Source organism: Tenrec ecaudatus, chromosome 2, assembly GCF_050624435.1.
Source record: "Tenrec ecaudatus isolate mTenEca1 chromosome 2, mTenEca1.hap1, whole genome shotgun sequence".
NCBI classification, from domain to species: Eukaryota; Metazoa; Chordata; class Mammalia; order Afrosoricida; family Tenrecidae; genus Tenrec; species Tenrec ecaudatus.
In genome coordinates this window covers 150,576,383-150,594,451 of record NC_134531.1, presented here as the reverse complement: position 1 = coordinate 150,594,451, position 18,069 = coordinate 150,576,383, and the positions used below count along the sequence as shown (strand labels likewise).

The 18,069-nt window shown below is 41.0% G+C and overlaps 1 pseudogene; it reads right to left on the bottom strand.

The window, feature by feature from the left end:
- Positions 1-8,375: 8,375 nt before the first annotated feature.
- Positions 8,376-18,069, bottom strand: part of LOC142440148 (U11/U12 small nuclear ribonucleoprotein 48 kDa protein-like) — a 41,141-nt pseudogene continuing 31,447 nt past the window's right edge.

Genomic DNA, 18,069 nt, shown 5'->3' with positions numbered 1-18,069 from the left:
CAACGGAGTCAAACGGAGCCTATAGTGTTTTCAAAGCTGTAATATTGCAGAAGCAGGTCACCAGGCAGGTGCTCCAAGGAACCTGGGTTTGAACTGCTAGACTCTCAGCGAGTAGCTGAATGCTTGACTGACTGAATCACTCAGTAGAGTGAAACAGTAGAGTTATAAAATGTCTTAGCTGTAAAGGACTTTCTAGAGAGCATCTAACTTAACCCCTAATCTTTAGTGATAGAAAAAAATGAGATGCATAATGCCCATTAATCAATTCATTACTTTAATGAATGTTTGTTTTGAGTTCCTACAACATATGAGACACTTTCCTGGGAATGCAATAGTTAACGAAAACATCCGGCTCCTATGGGGTTTACATTCTGGGAGGAGGAAAGATTCAAAGAAAGACAATAATAGCATTTAATAGGTCAGTATGGGAGAAATTCCATCAAGAAAAAGAAGGTAAAATAGGAAGGCAAGAATGGAGGTTACCCATTATAGAATTGACATGGAAGACCTCTCCAATTGATACCATTTGAACAGGCTACTGAAGGAAGTAAGATGTGACTTATAGGTGTAGACAAGAAAAGAGCACTCCAGAGAGAAGGTACAGGAAATGCAGGGTCCTATGGTGCAAATGTGCTTGATACAGAGTTCAATGAGAAAGGGAGAGGGTAGTAGGTAACAAGATTGGTAGGCAGCAGTGGTCCAGGAATGAAAAGCTTTCCAGGAATGAAAAATCTTTTTATACGTATAGAAAATTGTGTTTTATTCTTGCTGAAATAGGAAGCCCTAAAAGGTTCTGAACAGAGAATGATCTCTCTTGAGTTTTAATAAAACTTATTATCTGATTTATATTCTAACAAGAGCCCTTTGGCTCTTGCATGAGAATGGACAGTGGGAGGGCTGGGAGGTTCTATGGCAAGAGTCCAGGAAAGAAACTAGGGTGGCTGGGATCGGAGTGGAAGCAATGATAGGTGGTCAGATTTTAGCCATATTTGAACACAGATTGGACATATATGCTGAGGAATGATGTGGAGTCTATTGAGACCAAAAAGTCAAAGATGATGCCAAGGATTTCCACTTGAGCATCAAGCAAGATGGAGCTAATGTTGCTGAGAGATGGAGCAAGGAGAAAGTGTGAGAAAGATACAAAGGAGTTGGGCCAGAGACCTGTAGAGTTTTAAAGGCATATTACACATCTTTTCAATTGGTATTCCATCAATTTCTGGATGCTTGTTTTTTGGGTTTCCATCAATTTCTGGATGCTTGTTTTTGTTTGTTTTTTTAATCATTTGATTGGGAGCTCATACAACTCTTATCACAATCCACACATCCATACATTGTGTCAAGCACATTTGCACATTTGTTGCCATCATCGTTCTCAAAACATCTGCTTTCCACTTAAGCCCCTGGCATCAGCTCCTCATTTTCCCTCTCCCTCCCGAGACCCCCTCCCTCATGAACGCTTGATAATTTACAAGTCATTATTATTTTGTCATATCATACACTGTCCAACGTCACCCACTTTTCTGTTGACTGACCTCCAGAGAGGAGGTTATATGTAGATACTTGTAATCGGTTCCCCATTTCTACCCTACCTTCTCTCCACCCTCCTGGCATCTCCACTCTCACCACTGGACCTGAGGGGTTCATCTTTCCTGGAGTCCCTCTGTTTCCAGTTCCCATCTGTACCAGTGTGCATCCTCCAGTCCAGCTGGATTTGTAATGTAGACTTGGGATCATGATATTTGGGAGGAGGAAGCATCTAAGAACTAGAGGAAAGTTGTATGTTTCATCACTGCTACACTGTCCCCTGACCGGCTCATCTCCTCCATGAGACCCATGTGTAAGGGGATGTCTAGTTGCCCACAATTGGACTTTGGGTCCCCACCCTGCACTCCCCCTCATTCACAATGTTGGGATTTTTTGTTTTGTTCCTTGATGCTTGATACCTGATCCCTTCAACATCTCATGATCGCACACACTGGTGTGCTTCTTCCATGTGGGTTTTCATGCTTCTGTGCTAGATGGCCGCTTGTTTACCTTCAAGCCTTTAAGACCCCAGACACAATATCTTTTGATAGCTGGGCAACATCAGTTTTCTTCACCACACTTGTTATGCATCCATTTGTCCCCAGTGATCATATACAGAAGGCAAGCACACAATGATATGATTTTTCCTTCTTTGATGCCTGAAACTGGATCCCTTCAACAGCTTGTGATCACACAGGCTGGTGTGCTTCTTCCGTGTGGGCTTGGTTGCTTCTCAGCTAGATGGCCACTTGTTTACCTTCAAGCCTTTAAGACCCCAGATGCTATATATTTTAATAGCTGGGCACCCTCAGCTTTCTTCACCACATTTGCTTATGCACCTATTTGTCTCCAGCGATCCTGTCAGGAAGGTGAGCATCATGGAATGTCAGTTTAATAGAATAAAGTGTTCTTGCCTTGAGGGAGTACTTGAGTGGAGGCCAAATGTCTATCTGGTACTTTAGTACTAAACCTATAAATATATGCACATAGATTTGTTTCCTCATCATTATAAATATATTTACATATGCACATGCCTTTATTTAGACCTCTATAAATGCCCTTTACCTCATAGTTCTTTCCTCTATTTCCTTTGACTTTCCTCTTGTCCCACTGTCATGCTCAGTCTTCATTTAGGTTTCAGCATTTCCTCTTGGTTACATTACCCTTGCTCAAGCCCTACCAGGCCTCCTATACCCTCCTCACCACCGATTTTGGACCAGTTGTTGTTCCCTGGTCCCGGAGTTTGTTAACACCACTTTGGACTCTTTTTTGGCTAATTCTTTCAATGTAGTTTGAAAGTCTTCCTTCAGTACCATGGGTTATTCATATGCTATCTCTCGAAAGATAATTATTTTTGGTGTTCACTCGTCTATGCCAAGAAATTTGGAAAACAGCTATTTGGCAATAGGAAGATGTCCATATTGGTACCCATTCCAAAAAATGTGACCCAACAGACTGCTCACATGATAGAACAATATCACTAATATTACATTAAAGTAAATTTTGACTCAAGTTAACCCAATAACAGTTGCAGTCATACATTTACAGAAAGCTAATAGGGATGCAGGTAACGTTCAGAAAGGAACATGAAACAGGGGATATCATTGCTGATGGCAGATAGGTCTTGATAAAAGCAGAAAATACCAGAAAGATGTTTGCTTGTGCTTTATTGACTATGCAAAGGGATTCAACTATATGAATAATAACATACTTGAGCAGATGGGAATTACAGAACAGTTCGTTATGCTCATAAGGAGCTTTAACATAGATCAAGAAGCATTTGTGCAAACATAACAAGAGAATACTGTAGGTCCTAAAATCTAGAAAGGTGCGCATCACGGTTGCATCCTCTCACAAGACTTGCTCAATCTGTATGCTGAGAAAGTCATCAGAGAAGCTGGATTATATGCGGAAGAATGCAGCATCGGTTTTGGAGAAATGCTTATTTACAACATTCAGTACGCAGATGGCACAACTTTGCATGCTGAAAGTGACAAGGTCTTGAAGCACTTGCTGTTGAAGATCAAGAATTGCATCCCTTCATATGAATTACAGCTCAATGTAAAGAAGATCAAGGTCCTCCCAACTGGACCAGTAGGCAGCATCATGACAAATGGAGAAAATGTTGACGTTGTCACATATTTTGTCTTGCTTGGATCCACAATCAATGCTCATGGAAGCAGCAGTCAAGAGATTTAAAAAAAATGTGTTTCATTCGGTCAATAGCTGCATAAGCCTTCTTTAAAGTGTGGAAAGTAAGGGTATTTCATTTAAGACTAAGGTGCACCTGACCTAAGCCATTATATTTCAATTGCCTCATATGTATGTAAAGTTGGACTATGCAGGGAAAGTTGAAGAAGGAAGACCAAATAAGAATAAATGCATTTGAATTTTGGTGCTAGAGAAGAATATTGATAGTTCCATGGACTTCCAAAAGGACAAATAAATCTATGTCGGAAGAAATTCAGCCAGAATGCTCATCAGAGGCAAGGATGTCCAGACTTCATCGCAAATACTTTGAATATGTTGTCAGGGGTGACTAGTCCTGGAGAAGGATGTCGTATGTGGTAAAGTAGTGGAGCAGCAAAAAAGGGGAAGATTTTCAACAAGAAGGATTGACAAAGTAGCTGCATTAATGGGCTCAAACATTAGCACAATTGTGAGGGAGGCACAGGACCAGGCAGGATTTCATTGTGGTGTACGAGGGCCACTGTGGATGGGAACTGCTTTGACAGCACCTAACAACCCAACAATGATTATCTATCTATCTATCTATCTATCTATCTATCTATCTATCTATCTATCTATCTATCTATCTATCCATCCATCCATCCATCCATCCATCCATCCATCCATCTATCTATCTATCTATCTATCTATCTATCTATCTAGTCTGCAATTGACCAGGTCAGCCCCTAAGCCCCAAGTCACTGAGAAACACCATAGATCTTTATCCCCCAAACCTTATTACTAATAGCCTAAAGGGTTGACTGAAAGCCTTACAGTACCCAATGACACAGATGCAAAAATGGCTTCACAATGTTTTTTTCTCCTTTTTCTTCGTTACAATAGTCCTTATTTCAGATTCTTTTGTCTTGAAATGGTAGGCAACCACAGCTACAAACTTCAGTCTAGAGTACATCTCAAGTCAACTTTGTCTCATAATGTTATGACTTCTCTCTGCTTCTTGGGAGCACTTCCCATGGTGCTAGTCAAGGTTTAGGGTATTGCACTAAGCATGATAAAAAATATTTGAGATCAAGAGTGATCACTTTTTACTGCGATATGCATTTTCTTGTGAGGCAAACTTCTCATGCAGAGATGATTAGCGTTACACAGGGTTAAAAACAAAACAACCTCATAGAATTGAACACACAGAGTTTAACCCATGTTGTTCAAGGGTCAGCTATATGTAGCATCCAAGGGGTCCTTAGAAAGTTCATGGGGAAAAAATGCAGTTGAATGATAATAGAATGTTTCCATGATTTCTTAAGCCTCTGCATATATGAGGGGGTATCCCAACCTACCCCCGCCCTCCCAAAAAACAGAAAACGTTCTGCTGGGCAGAGCTTTCATACTATGCATTTGTCCTGCTAGGCGAGCATCGAGCACTCACTCTGAAGTGCACCCAGTGACATCACCTGGGAAGTTTCACTGTGGTCATAGTGAATTTTTTTTATAAAAACAGTTTCACTCAAACCTCAATTTTTGTGATGACCGATTGAAGAGATCAGCATGCGGCTGTGAATTTTTGTTTTCTGCATGGGAAAAATACCACAGAAACTCTTTTGATGTTGAACACAGTTTACAAGAACAGTGCTATGGGAAAAACTCAAGTGTAAAACTGATTTCTTTGTTTCAAAAAGTGAAATGTCAATTGATGAAAAACCTCCTTCTGTACATCCCTCAACTTCCCAAATATATGGAAATGTCAGCTCATAGTGTATTTGGAGTTCATCCCACCAGGTCAGACTGTGAATCAAGCATTCTACTTAAAGGTTCTGAAAAGATTACATAACAGTGTGTGGCCAAAAAAAGGTTTGATGTGTGGCAGACAGGGGACTGGTTTTGCCACCACGAGTATGCACCTGCTCACATAGCCATCTCAGTGCACCAATTTTTGGCACAAAAAAAAAACAACACTATGCCCCCACGTACCTTATTCAACTGACTTCACTCAGTGCAACTTCTTTTTGTTTCTGTGAATGAAATCAGACTTGAAAGGACATCGATTTGACAATGTAAAAGAGATGAAGAAGAAAACGAGGGAGGTGCTGTCAGCCATCCAAACAGATGAGTTTGGGAAATCTTTACAAGAATATAATAGCAGATTTGACAAACATATTAAGTGTAATGGAGAGTACTTTGAAGGTGATAAGGTTATTTTGTAAAAAAAATTTTAATACATAACTTTGAAAAAAATGTGTTTTTGGACACCCCCTCCTATGTATGACTCTAGTGTTCTGCAGAAGAACTGAGCCTTGTGAAGACATGAAAGGATGAGGTTATCTAGAGTAATTCTAGCTACAAGAATAGCAAGACTGTCCACTGAGCCCTAGAACATGGTAATTATTATTAACATATCTTATAATTATTATAAAAATAACCCCACTGCTATCAAGTTGATTGGGTCTCATAGCAACCCTACATGACAGACTAGAGATGCTTCTTTGAATCAATCTTTACAGGTTCTGAAAGCCTCATCTCTCTCCCATAGAATGTCGGGGGGGTTGAACTGCTGACCTTACACTACCAAGTTTAACATTTATTCAGCACTAACTATATGCCAGGATGAGACCTAGGGACTTTGTATGCATTCGTTATCACATTTAATTCGGATGACAGTTCTGCAAGAAAGTTACTATTACTTTCATTTCAGGAAAAAGGAAACTGAGGTTTAAAGGGATTAACCAGTCTAACCAAATTGCATAACTAGTGTCCAGCAAAACTGAGACTCCAGTCCAGACAATCTGACTACAGATCAAGTGGTAGGCTCATGCTTACAGAGCAAATCAGCTTCCCTCTAGGCTACATTTCCTCTGCTGATTAAGTTCTTTCACTTCCACCTAGTCACTTGAAAACATAACTCCACACTTGAACATAGAACATCCAGCTATCAGACACAGCCCCTCCCTCCTTGCCCAGCCCGTAGTTTCAGATTTGATTTAATCTCTTCTTTCAGTCTGAAAGCATACTCAGCTCTGTTCAAAAGCCAAGGTTTCTGAAACTCATGTTCAAACTCTCTGGTGCTCACCATGGGGCCCTACCCTCAATAGCTGTTTCCTCACTGCCGACTGGCAGGCTGAGACTGAACTAACTTGTCTGGGTGGTGAGGTAGATAGAAGAGATTATAAATTAAGGGTAGAGAACCCTGCTTTTAGTAGTCATACAAGATAGGCATTTCTAATTAGTTATACCAATGATCCATTAATTTTCTAGGAAAAGTAGCTGTGACTGAGAACATAAAATTTCCATGTTGTTGTTAGTTGCCGTCAATTCAGTTCTGACCCATAGCGATGCTACGTGCAACAGAACAAAACACCCCCCGGCCCTCACCATCCTCACAACTGTTCCCATGCTTGCACCCACTGCTGCACCACCACCTCCACCCACGTCAATCCACTTTTGGAGGACTTTTCTCTTTTTGGCCGCCCCTCTACTCTTCCACTCATGATGTGCTTCTCCTGACAACACATCCAAAGAATGTCAGATGAAGTCTCACCATCCTTGCCTCTAAGGAGCAATCAGGCCATAGGTGGCACAAGTGATTGGTACTCTCTTTTAGCCAGCTGTCCCATCAAAGAAAGATGAAGCAATCTGATTTTTCGGATTATGGCCAAGAAACCCTATGGAACACTTCTGCTTAAGGCACATGGCCTTATCATGAGTCAAAATTGACTCAAGGAGAACAGGCTTGGTTTTAGTTTAGTTTTTTTAATGATAGGAACTTAGAAGTGGCCAGCATCTAATTTGGCATTGACCTCCCTCATAACATGGCTCTCTCTACCCCCACCCAGGCCCCCCTCTCAAAGAATGGTGTTTTGCTATGTTTTCTCTCTAAACAGCATAAATAGCTTCTCTCAGGCTTTCTGCCACTAGCCTTCAGCGATGTGGCAGAACCATAATTGGAACTTTTGCAGGGACTATTTGGATAAACAGACTGTCAGGTCTCAGGTATAAATACACTGCTATCAGCATCTGGAAAAGACAAAATTATAACAGAGCACCAAAAGCAAAGGGACACACATTCAGGACACCAACCCATCTGAGCTCAGTTGTGCCATCTGTAACTTCTACCCCTCCATCTCCCACATGGATCATGAGCAGAGGAGAAGAAAAACAGCTCAAGTTCGGGGGAAGAACAGGCCTGGGGTTGACTCGCCACTCTTACACGCCTTGGTGGCAAGCTCTGACCAGATGTTTAATTATTTATACTGGGGAAGAACAGGCCTGGGGTTGACTTGCCACTCTTACACGCCTTGGTGGCAAGCTCTGACCAGATTTTTAATTATTTATACTGGGGAAGAACAGGCCTGGGATTGACTCGCCACTCTTACACGCCTTGGTGGCAAGCTCTGACCAGATTTTTAATTATTTATACTTTCAGCATCTTCATTAATAAAGTGTGTAAGACAGGGAGTAACTTCTAGTTAATAATAGTTCAAAACCACCAGCTGTTCTGTGTGAGAAAGAGGAGGCCTTCTACTCCCATAAAGAGTTGCAGTCTCAGAAACCCACAGAGGCAGCTCTGCTCTGTCCGATTGCACTGGTACCAGTAGGAATCATCTCAATGGCCATGATGGAGAGAGGAGGGAGGAGAGCGCGCGGGAGCGAGCACTACAGGGGAACTAGTACACCATGGCTCCCTGGTAATGCGAGCTAGTGAAGATGGTCTGATGCTGGCGATAGATAATGGCAGCCATGGCCATGGCAACAGGCATAATAACGGTTGCTATAAGGATGATGGTTGTGATGGTGGTGATGGCGATGGCGATGGCAGCCATGATGATGGCAATGGTGGCGATGATGATGGTGATGGTGGAAAGGGTGACAGTGATTTCAATGGTGGTAATGGAAGCCATGGCAATGGTGATAATGATGGTGGTGGTGTGGTGATGGTAGTTAGTATCAACATCCAGTATCTGAGGACCTATACTTTTCCTAGGATTCTGGGATATAAAATCAAAGTCTTGCTATTTTACAGTAAAATGCATTTCTAAAAAAACTATCCAAGAGTTTGACTAGTATGTATAACAGAAATATTTCATGTTCATTCAATGGTCACTGTGTGCCAACAATGACACCAAAAATTATATAGTTTTTGTTATTTTATTGTCACTTTTTCTACAAATCATACAATTGAATAACATATGTTTACTTTTTACAATCCCCGCCTGAAGAAAAACTGTAAGTTATCTCCATGTTAGATTAGACACACAAAGCTTAAAAGGTTAAGTGTCAGGTTCGAAGTCACACAGCAAGGATGTGCTGAAACAGAGAGCTGAGTCTAAGGTATCTGGATCCTGAGCCCAAACTTATTACTATTGCACCTGATGAATAAAAGAAGAACCAAGAGCCTGGGGTACTCTGAGATAGTAGGTGGCTATATCTGGCTTAACTTAATGTTCTTATAAGAGAGTCACACAAATTAGTAAAAGCTTCTTTAAGATACATACTATGATATAAGCCATAATTTGCAAACAAGTAAATCAGAAAGATGTTTTGTTGACTGTCTACAATTTTGTGAAATGATTTTAATTAATTTATAGTAGGAGATTTTCTTGAAAATTGAATATGAGGAGATTTCCCTTTAAAAATGCAGGTTTCCTGCTTGTCATAAATTAGATGAATTTAAAAAAAACTGAATTATTTTCTAGAATGGCTGCCAATAACTGGGTCAGCTTCTACTTTTAGCTCAGTTATGTGTTCTTAAGTTTGTCCAGTTCCCAGAACTCACTATTTCTTTCATCTGCAATTTTCACTTTTTTATGTACCCTGCCGGGGCTCTATAGATGTTTGAAGAGTCACCTCTTGTTGAGGCTTATGTATAAGAATAGAGCATAGCTCACATTGAAGTTAGCAAAGAGATGCTCTTGTCACATAAAAACCAACACTGAAGAAAGAGAAGACCAAGGCCATGCAATAAACCAAGCCATCTCTATCTCTACCAAGTAAGATCAGGATCTTGCTATAGCAACAGAATGTGGCTTTGATCAGCTCCATCATCAAGTATGGCCTCCTGATCATCAGTCGCCTATTGCCCTTCCTGTCCTCCTCAGTGGCTGCTTATTCCTTCTCTCTCTTTTACATCTGCATTCCCGTCTATTGCCACCTATTGTTTTACTGTGGGCTTCCTGCTACACGTGTTTAGGAAGGTCATGTTTTTTTTTGTTTAAGAACATCTTGTTTTCAACTTTCATTGAATAGTTCCTTGAGTTCATGAGAGAGTAGCACTCTAGCAAGATAACCACAAAATAAAACCTCCTTTAAAACAGTTCGCTGAAGAGAGACAGGTGTAAGTTTAAACAGTGATGAGAAAAGACCTCCTCTGGATCCCATTTTCCAGTGTTCAAGGCATCTACTATCTTTGTTGAACTTCAGAACAAACCAGTGAGGTGCACAGTGGCTTATTGTGCCCATTTTCCCAAAGAAGTTGCAATTCAATGATAAAGCGATCCCTCGAGGTGCAATAGCCATTTAGTAGGAGAATATGAGTCTGTGCCCAGTCCTATCCAAGAGTAGATTAAGATAGGCACAGTTCAGATCGTGCTTTTCCACAGTTAATGTATTACCTTATCCCTAAATATACCTTTATTCTGGGAGAATAGAAACTAAAATGTGAATATCAAGGATGAACATAATATACTCCATTTCTTCCCTGCCTCTCACAAATGACTAATGAGCATCCACTATGTGCCTGGCACTGTCCTAACCCCTGCCACAGAATAGAGGTTGTGTAGAAATGCCGAGAGAATGTAGCTCAAATGCATTCATGGCACTTGATAGTTTGAAGCCATTTTGAACCAAGCACATGAACTAAGTATCACATTTGTAAGACGTGAGTCCAGGCCCTACAGAGTTAAGTACCATATAACTAGTAGACCACAGAACGGAGAGTCAATGCTTCTTCAAGGTAAGCATTTTTCTCACTGCTTTCCTGCCAACTCTTAGCAAAGCCCGGAGCACACTAGATGCTCAAGAAACGGTGCTGCACATGAATTAGCAGGATGGTGTCTCTCAAAACGACTAACACATCAAATATCAACCTTTCTCCTTCAAAGCCAAGAAAAGCAGGGCCTCACAGGGATCTTGCAAACCTGTTGCTCAGTAAAGAATAATGAAATTAATCATTATTATTTTCACCTAACACAACATATGAAACTCAAGAGATATAAAAATAAACACCTCTGCTAGGCAGATAATTTCAGATAACTGTTTTTCCTTATGTTTGTTGGCATTCTTCTCTACCCAAGGGCAATCTGTTAAGAAGGAAATATTTTTCACTATCTACTTCAAATCAAATTCCAGACTCCAAGTATAATATTGCATAGTAAATAGTAAAGTAAGTTACTTGCTTTCCTCACGCACCTTTTCCCCCACGTGAGTTTCCAAGTCTATTTTTAAATAAATCCTAAGAATCTCCTCTCTGGCTTTGGTCCTGTTTTGCTATTTGGTTAGGGGCTGTATGGGGAGCAATTTGATCAAAACTGTCAGACTTGTCTTCGTTTCTATATCAGTACAGAAACAAGGGCTAATTCTGCAGTGTAACTTTCTGTGCTGGAGGCCTGGCTTTCCAGATTTCTCCTCTTGGGAAAAGTCAAGAGGGTCTTCTGCCGGATATGCTTCTAATCTGGTCCATTCTTCCTTGTTGAGAGCCAGGCCGTGAGAGGACCTACCTCTGGGAAGGGCATCCAGACGCAGGAGGGGAACAGAGCTGCTGTCTGATTCCTTGTTCTCCCCTCGGCCCTTCTTGCCATGCCTCTGCCCAACCATATCTTCACCACTTCCACAATTAATGAGTGCATTAGGTTGGTAATAAGCATGATAAGGAACAAAATATGGAGTCTGAAAAACCGAGGATATGGGAAATAAAATTTTCATTTTGTTTGTAATCCTTTGGCCAATTATTTGTCCCATCATCTCCCCCTCCTAGTTTTTCTTGTTGTTGAAATTAGCAGTATCAGTAGCCCTCGACAACTTATTGGAAATGGAAATTTTCAGGCCTCTCAGCAGACCCAGTTGATCCACAGAGATGGGCCCCAGCCATCGATATTTTCACAAGCCCGATGGTGAAGCCAATGACGGCTCAAGTTTGAGAGCCACTGGCTTAAATAATGTCACCATATGTTCCATGAGACTCTACTGGATTTCCTCACAGCTGTCTCCTAATATTCAAAGACACGGGTGAAGGTGTTATAATCACACCAATTGGTCTAGAGTCTTCATGATCTTTGGGATGATGTCAGGAAAGCTATTACCTTCTGAAAATCTAGCTCCCCAAAGCCTATTAGATGTAGGAGAGGGGACATAGGGCCCTTACAGAGAATGGATCTGGTTTCAAATCTACCAAATGTTCGAATCAACCACATACTAGCTGTGGAAATCTTAAGACTTGGTCAGCTACTATGCACTTTGCGCATAAAAGCTATATATATATATCTATATATATATATATAGATATATATATATAGATATAGATATAGATATAGATATAGTAGATAGAGATATTTATATATTTTTTTAAACCAAGGTTGTGTGGTCATTATGAAGACTAGCGGACAGCACATACAAAGTGTCTGTGACATACAACAACCACTCAGGAAAGAGGCACTTCTTCTCCTCAATTTCACCTCTAGTAATCACAATAAAATTATGCACACCCATACCCTGGTGCTCCGCCTTGCCTTTTCTAATGCCTTATCAAAAAGGTCAAAGTATCCCCTGAGACCAATCAGAAGACCAAAGGACTCTGAGTTTGCTGACTAACCCAGAGAACCAACCTCTATCCTCAGGGTTATAATGTGACTCATTTTTTCAAAGTTATAACCGAATGCTTTACCATATCTAATTTTATGGTGACCACTTCAGAAAGAAAAAAAGTGGAAGTGGATATTAATATAGAAAATGGAGACTCCATATTTCAGAATTTAGAATTGTTAAAAATTATCCAACGAAAAGTGACATCTTTTATCAGGTGAACTTGAGATGTTTTTGGCATCTAAAAATGAGCACAGGAAATTTGAAGCTTTTCCATTATCTGGACAAAACAGTACTTAGAATATTCTACTCCCTCTGTGCTAAGTCTGAACCAATAATCTTTTACTGAGTACTTAAAATGCCATTTATTCTAAGTTATTGAATGATGTATATGTATGAGTTTGTTGAATAATACTATTAGTTATTTTGCTAACACCTCAATATGCATATGAGAACATTGAGATCTAAAAGTTGAAGTCAACATGCTTCAGGTCACACAACTAGAGTAGCCGGGCCTGGATACAAACCTGAGGTTTCACTCCAGAATCACTAAATCTCTAATTCCTAATTTAGATTCCCAGGCAGCTTGAAATGAGGAAGAAAATCTCCTGGGTCCTAGCAACAAGAGAGTCTTTGTTTGTTTATTTGTTTGTTTGTTTTTTAAACATTGGTAACATTTATGCACCTACTACAAATTAACCAATTGGCATTCTAGCTTATAACCTCTCTTCTTAGTTTCTTTTTAAGTCAGCCCCAGGGATGTGATAAACTCTCTGATAACTGATTAAATAAAATTTCTACACTCTAAAGGTGAAATCTAGGTCCAGTCCTGAGATTACCTCAGTGAGGAATTGCCTACCTGAGCAAACCTGCTGGAGGCAGCCAGCCAGCCAGCTGTCTTCCTGGATATCATTTTAGAGACAGTATGATTAAATCACGGTTCACAGTGAGTGGGCTTTGGGCCTCTGCTCAAGCCCTCCCCCAGTGCAGGAACACTTTGTTCTAACAACCTGATCCTGTAATGCTCACCTTCCTGGCACAATTGCTGAATACAAACAGGTGCACAAGCAAATGTGGTGATGAAAGCTGACAGTGCCCAGCTATCAAAAGATATAATGTCTGGGGTCTTAAAGGCTTGAAGCTAAACAAGCAGCCATTTATCAGAGAAGCAACAAGCTACATGGAAGAAGCACCTCAGCCTGTACCATCATGAGATATCAACGGAATCAGGTAGCAGGCATCAGAAGACTCAAAACACACAAACAAATAATATATTGTTGAGAATTGGGGGAGGAGGTTGGAGCAGAGACCCCAAACCATCTGTAAACATGCAACATCCTCTCATAGAAGGCTCGCATGGAAGGGATGAGTCAACCAGGGTGCAGTAAAGCACCAATGAAACACACCCTATTTCTCTGGTTCTTTGAGGCTTCTTCACACCCCCCCCCACTGTCATGAACCCAGTCTTATCTTCCACTTCTGGCTATGCCAGAGCATGAACACAGGTACAGATCAGAGCTCAGGACACATGGAATCCAGGTCAGATAATCCCCTCAGGAAAAGAAATGGGAATGTTGATACCAGTGGGCTAGTGGGAAGGTGGGGAGAGGAGGCAGGAACAAACCACAGAGGAAGGGAGACAGTGGTCTGTGTAAGATATGAAAATAGTAATTGATACTTTATCAAGGGATCTTGAGGATGGGAGGAGGGGAGCAAGGGTAAAAAGAGGAGCTAATACAAAGAGCTCAAATAGAATATGAATGTTTTGAAAATGATGATGGCAACATATATACAAATATGCTTGATGCAATTGATGTATGGATTGTTATAAGAGCTGTAGGAGGCCCCAATAAAATGATCTTTAAAAAATCAAGAAAAAAAAAGTAGGAGCTTTGGTGGTATAGGTTATGAATTGGGCTGCTAACTACAAGTTCAACAGTTCAAAACCACCATCCACTCTGAGGAAAAAAGACGGAACTTTGTAGTCTTATAAAGAGTTACAGTCTCAGAAACCCAAAGGGGCAGTTCTACCCTGTCCTATCACAATGAATATCCTGATTAATTAACAATGTCTACATGGTCACAGGAGAGAAGCGCAGGAAGCCTAGGAGCCATATACTTACCATTTTCAAGTGCTATGTTCCCAGCTGATATTGACAAATATTTTTAATTCTAAAGTGTTTGTACAATTATATTTAGTTAGCAACATATGTTGAAAACCATTTGCCAGTCACAAACTGCACTAGCATATGTATTGTTTTGGTAACTGTCACTGTCAGTCCCGACTTTTGCAACAGAATGCGCAACAGAATGAAACACTGCACAATCCTGCAGCACCTTCACCATTGGCCTTGTGCTTAGCTCATCAGTACAGCCACTGTGTCCACCCAACTTGAAGAAAGCCTCCATTTTTCTTTCTTTCTTTCTTTCTTCCTTTCTTTCTTTCTTTTTTTGCTGCCCCTCTGGTTTACCATGCAAGATATCCTTCTCCAGAGATTGGTCTCTCCTTATAATATCTCCAAAGTACGTGAGATAAAATCTTTCCATCTTATTATGCTAAGTGAAGTAAGTCAAGCACAAAAGGACAAGTACAACATGAGTCCACTGAGGTAAGCTTTAAAAAAATGCAAAAGGAGCAGAGGGGAAAAGCTACTGTAAACAAACATTCCTGGGGTGAGGTCCAGGTAGTATGGCAGGGGCCAGACCAAATCCGAGGATACATATGATATCCAACTAAAAAGGAAGGGGAGTGGAGGAAAAAAATACAAGGGTAGCTGGGGAACAGGGCACTAACTCACCAAAGGGTATTGTTTATATCTCCACAGTGAAAGAGGGACCAGAGTTCAACCCGGTGTTCCAAGATGTGAATGCAACCTACCTCCATGAAGCAGGGAACCAGTAGAAAGGTCTGAGAGGTCTGCCCCAATCACAACTAGGTGGACAGCACCCCTCGCCCCCCAGAAGAATTACTTCAGAGGGCAGCACTGAAGCTAAACCTCAGGGAGAGGAACATGTCTGATCGGAGCACACAGGAGCAAATGAAGGGGAAGGAAGAGAGAGTGGAGCACACCCTGGTCCACCAAGGATGATATCCCTGCTCAGAGCAGCCAATGTACAGAGAGGACCATATGGCTAACCCTACAAAAAGACAAAACATCCCTCACTGACTCATATCCCTATAGGGGACAACACTGGAGACAGTGTGGGAATAGCACCCAATCTGAGCCCATCCCCCAAGGTGAAGCACAAAGGGTGTGCAAAAGAACAGAACAGCAAGGAGAGCAGAGCAAGGAAGTCCCAAGGGAGTACCAAAGATAGACTTTGGGTGTAGGGTTTGACACCCCATCAGACAGGACCAGAAAACACTCCTAAAGATCAACAAACAGACCTTGAACTATCTACAGGCTTTCTTTCTGTTGTTATATCTTGTTTACTTTTGTTGCTTTGTTTTGCTCTTTCTTCATTTTTGTGCATATTATTATCTCTGCAAGTCTCTCTAGATAAGATAGGTGGGATGAACAATCTAGAGGAAAAAACAATGGGACTGACAGTTCTGGGTGGACATGGTAGAAGGGAAGGTGGGGAAAGGAAGTGGGTGTTAACAAACCCAGGGACAAGGGAACAACAAGTGATCAAAAATCAATGGCAAGCAGGGTGTAGGAGGCTTGGTAGGGCTTGATCAAGGACAATTTAACCAAGAGAAATTACTGAAACTCAAATGATGGCTGAGCATAATAGTGTGACAAGATGAAAGTGAAAGGAAATAGAGGAAAGAGCTAGGAGGCAAAAGCGACCTATAGAGGTTTAAATAAAGGCATGTACATATGTTAATATATTTATATATGATTATGAGGAAATAAATCTATGTGCATATATTTATAGGTTTAGCATTAAGGTAGCAGATGGAAATAGGGTCTCCACTCAAGTACTCCCTCAATGCAAGAACACTTTGTTCCATTAAACTGGTGTTCCTTGATGCTCACCTTCCCGACACTATCAATGAAGACAAAGCAGGTACATAAGCAAATGTGGTGAAGAAAGCTGATGGTTCCCAGCTATCCAAAGAAATAGTGTCTGCGGTCTTAAAGGCTTGAAGATCAACAAGCGACCATCTAGCTCAGAAGCAACAAAGCCTACATGGAAGAAGCACACCGGCCTGTGTGATCCTGAGGTGTCGAAGGGATCAGGGATTAGGCATCAAAGAACAAAAAGTCATATCATTGAGAATGAGGGACAGTGTGAAGTGGGGACCCAAAGCCCATCTGTAGACAACTGGACATTCCCTTACAGAAAGGTTGTGGGGAGGAGACGAGCCAATCAGGGTGCTGTGTAGCAACAATAAAACACCACTTTCCTCTAGTTCTTAAATGCTTTTCCCCCCGCACCCTCCCCCACTATCATGATTCCAATTCTACCTTACAAATCATGCTAGACCAGAGGATGTACACTGGTACAGATAGGAAGTGGAACACACAGGGAATCCAGGACAGATGAACCCCTGAGGATCAGGGGTTGGAGTGGCGATACTGGGAGAGTGAAGGGAAGGTGGAGTAGAAAGGGGGAACTGATTACAAGGATCTGCATGTGACCCCTCCCTGGGGGATGGACAACAGAAAAGTGGATGAGGGGAGACGTCAGACAGTGTAAGACATGACAAAATAATAACAATAATTTGTAAAGTATCAAGTGTTCAGGGAGGGCGGGGACAGAGGGGGAAAATGAGGATCTGATGCCAAGGGCTCCAGTAGAGAGGAGATGCTTTGAAAATGTTGATGGCAACACATATACAAATGTGCTTGACACAATTGATGTATGTATGGGTTGTGATAAGAGCTGTAAGAGCCCCCAATAAAATGATTTTTTAAATCTTTCCATCGTTACCTCTAAGAAACATCCTGGCTGTACCTCTTGCACAAGTTTGTTCTTTTGGCACATGGTGTTTTCCGTATTCTCCATCACAATAATTCAAATTCATCAATTCTTATTAGGGCTTCCTTATTCAATGTCCAACTTTTACATTCATATGAGGCACCTTGCTCTTCAAAGTAACATCCTTGCTTCCCAGTGTCTTAAAGAGTTCTCAAAAGAAAAACAGCTCTCATGCAGCAGATTTACCCAATGCAAGTGGTCCTTTGATCTTGACTGCTGTTTCCATGACCATTAATTGTGGGTCCAAGCAAGATCAAGTCCTTGACAACTTCAATCTTTTATGTTTCTCATGATGTTACCTATAGGTCCAGTTGTGAGGATTTTGATTTTCTTTACATTAAGTTGTACTTCATACTGAGGGCAGCGTTCCTTCATCTTCATCAGCAAATGCTTCATGTTCTCTTTATAAGTACAGTCTCATCATTACTTTTCCATTGTCTTGTTGTTTTGTTCTGGGAGATTACTTTTTACCTCAGCATGTAAAATGCAAAGGAAATTTCCTTTAGTGTATGAAATTTGGGAGTTTATTTTTATTTCAAATTTTATTGTGAACAAAAATAGGTATTGCTTGGAAGACATAGGTTTATTTACTCAATATAAACACAAAGTCACAAGTTAAATATTCTGAGAGGATAT